The sequence below is a fragment of the Orcinus orca genome, chromosome 7 (assembly GCF_937001465.1).
Source record: "Orcinus orca chromosome 7, mOrcOrc1.1, whole genome shotgun sequence".
Taxonomy (NCBI): domain Eukaryota; kingdom Metazoa; phylum Chordata; class Mammalia; order Artiodactyla; family Delphinidae; genus Orcinus; species Orcinus orca.
In genome coordinates, this window is record NC_064565.1 from 42,583,577 (window position 1) to 42,587,318 (window position 3,742).

Genomic DNA, 3,742 nt, shown 5'->3' on the forward strand with positions numbered 1-3,742 from the left:
TGAAGAAGTCAAAGGCTTTCCCTTCCTCTGGCTTTGGGCTGGGGTTCCTTCAGCTCTGCTTGATCATGAATGTTTGTTTCCAAACTCTATCACTAATTCTGTGATTTTGCTGTGAGCAAAGGTGTCTTTTTTGGGCCTTGACAATGCTTTCAGGTTTTACTTCATTCATCTGTGAAACATGGACTGTGTCCTTGACCTCCAATGTTTCATAGCTTGTGATGTTAATAGTAATATTATGTATTTTACATAGCGCATTTATTTATTGTCTCCATACCATTTAAAGTAGAGCTTTAATAATTTGTCCAAAGTAACACATGATGTCAATGAAAGAGCCAAAATATGAAGTAGGATTTCTTCATCTTCACTGTTTTGCTCTCATCGCAACTCTGATTTTGAAGACGTTGCAAATAGGAATAAGGGAGAAAAAAGGAGGCAGCTTAGTGGACTGAGGTTTTTCCAGTGACAAAGAAACATCCAGTGCGAGAGAAATACAAGGTCCTGCCCACTCTCCAGCTTCATCTCATGCATTATCCCCAGTTGCTTTCTCTCCTCCAGCCTCACTGGTCTTCTTTCCACACCTGGAATAGATCAAGCTCTTTCCCCCTTCAGGACTTTCACATAAACTATTTGCTTAACTTGGACGCCTCCTTTACTCCCTCAGCCTTCCTCACCTGATCTTTCAGGTTTTGTTGACATGTCTCTAGTTCCCAATCTAAGTAAAACCCATGTCTTATTTAGTTCAAGTTTCCCCCAAAGTAGAGCCTGAAACAAAGGCTTTTGTGTGAGTGAGGACTGGGGAATGAAAGAGAAGAAGGGTGAGCCAACCAGTATGCATGATTGAGTTGACCACTGCTGTAGGCAACAAGTTGCTTGGTCACCCAGGACGTTCTGAGAATCTTATGAACTGCATCTCAGAACCTTTTGGCCATGTATCCATTGGCTCCTGTACAGCATTTGGTTGCAAAAGGTTTAGCTGGCAGCTCAATGCTAAGAGGTTTAAAGGTCTCTAAACAACACTCTTATTTTTAATGTAGTGCAATCTTGAAAACAGGTGAGGCTGCTGATCGCTGGAATCTCCTACACCTTTGAGCCTCTAAGCTATAAATAAAGCTCTAGCAAATGGGTAGAACCAAGAAAACTTCAAGTTCCACAACCCTTATGACTACCATATCCCTATACTGCTCAAGTGTTACACCTATCACGTAACCCAGTGCTGCTTCTTCCATCTTTATTTCAACCCAATCACCACAAGTAACAGTCTTGGTGATTGCGATGCTACTGCATGCCAAAGTTCATCAACACACTACCAGCAACAGTGTGCCAATTGCCATCTTATTCATGAGTGATCTACCTCCAAATATCCATTCTGAGGGTCTGCTTTCTAGAGCCATACCTGATTGCACTAGTTCCTCCCAAAGAGGAGTTTAAAATAAAGACTTCTACATGAATAAGAAGAGATGAGGTGCTGGTGAATGTTTAACAACCAGCTCTCCAGGAAAAACGTATGCATGTAGATACATGTACAAAAGTTTATTACACATTTTTACTGACATGAATAATGTATGTTACATAATTTTCAAATTATAATAAAATATACAGTGCTCTTCATAGTAAATCCCATATAGCTGACTGATTTTCAGAATGCTTTGATTTTTGCTGAAGTCTTATAACCATAGCCAACCTTTGTTTGAGACTGACAAAAAAGTACAGTTGCAATATAAAAGTTGATTCATTTATACTAACAAGGAGAATGAAAGTAAAACTAGGTAGATGTGTGTCAACTTTACTCATAAATGATGCGAGTGACTTTTTTGTGGAATTGAATAATAATTTAGAACACAATTTTTGTGTCATTCACAATGTAATTTCTAGAAACATGACACACTTCTAAGTTTACATTATTAACATTTTCTCCATCATTTTCTGAAGTCTGGACAATCAACAAAACAATTAATCAAATCCTAATTTGTAGCACTTGCCTATTTCTGTGATATAGATACTTCCTTCATGGCTGATATCAAGCTACTAACATAATGTCACTGAAATGATATGCCCATGGGAAGGGATCCAATGTAACATACCTTGTGGTATTCCCACCAAACAGATAGGATAGATGTAGATAACCTTGAGAGCACAGATAATAATAGAGTAAAATAGGAAGCGATCAATTTTGAATAGTTTTTACTTTTTTGTTTTTAATACAATTTAATTTTAAGTTTATATAATTTAATTTTAAATAATGACTCTCTTTACCTACCAAATGGCAAAATATCTGAAATTTAACAATCAGCTCTCACCAGCCTGTAGGAGCCAGTTCAGGACACCACTGGGGGGAGGTGAATCATGGAATGAGGGAGAGACAATGTAGGGTTGTGCTATGGAGTTGGCCACTGTTATGAGGGACTGGGTGCCCAGTCTCACAGGACCTTCTGAGAGGCTTCATGAAATGTGTCTTAAACTGTCATGCCAGCAGACTTCAGAAAGGTGGAGGCAGGCGTGCAGTGGCTCCTACGTGACCTTAATTCTCCCACACTCTGGGTTGCACCCGTGTGAGTGTTGAGTAGATTCCCAAGGTTAGGCCACACCATGCAGTCAGAGAAGCTTCAGGGCAGGAGCCTGGATGCCAGCAGTACGGACCTGGGTAAGGGGCAGCCGGATTGCACTCGTGTGGGACTGGTTACCACAGTAGTCACTGGGATAGGAAGTGAGGCCAGATGGATTTGAAGTGGCAAGCAGCCAGTACCTGAGAAAGCTTTCATTCACTGTCCCACAGCACCCAGTGTTTGTTTTTGTTTTTTTCCATGGTATTCATATATGTCAGTATTTTTTAACAGCCGTCCCTCTACTTGGCTGTAAGTTCTGTGGTATCAGGACTATTTCTGTCTGCCCCCTGCTGTCCCCAGGGCCTGGCACTTGCATTTTGCCCATAAAAGGAGATCAATACATTTGTTGATCGAATAAATACATAAATAGGGGATTTCAGACACTCTCCAATCATTCTCTAACCTCCCCTCCCTCCCAAAACTACCCTCCACCCTGGTAAACAGCAGCAAAAAACCAAAGTGTTTGTATGTTGGGGGTAATGGAAAGATGCAGCCACATCTTTTTTCTCTTCTCCATCCATTTGCTGGTGCTCCTACCCTCAGGGTCCTCCCATTAATTGCTAAGCAATTACTCTTTCCTTCCTAGTTGGCTCCTTCTCTACTGTTCCATATCCAGAGCCACCAACATGCTCTTCCCAACAATGGTTGATTTGCTTCCTGCCCCTCTCTCTAGAAGCACAGAAATGTTGCCAAAGGATTGAAATTCCCTTCTTTTCCCTTTCTTCTCTATCTCTCATTTGTCTCTGCTTGTGGAAATGAACAACACAGACATGTATTTTCTCACTAACATAAATTATGATACTGCCCCCAGTAAAAAATTTTCCAGAAGGAAAAAGCACCTATAATTAGTTTGGGTTTTAATTGTCCAATTTCCCCATCTTCATCACAAATGCCTAATGCTTGGGAGAATACTCAACACATAGTAAACACCAGTGTCAATTCCATTTACTTTTGCCAGTGTTTCTCAAATTGCAGCCACTCCCATGCAACTTTCACATCTTTCACATATTTATATGTCATCAGAACTATTATTTATTTCAGAATTTTCTTTAAATCGCTTCACTTTTTTAGATAAATAATTTTATTTAAATGGTAAATTGTATGTATCTACCATAAATAGAACCTTTTAAATCACCAGT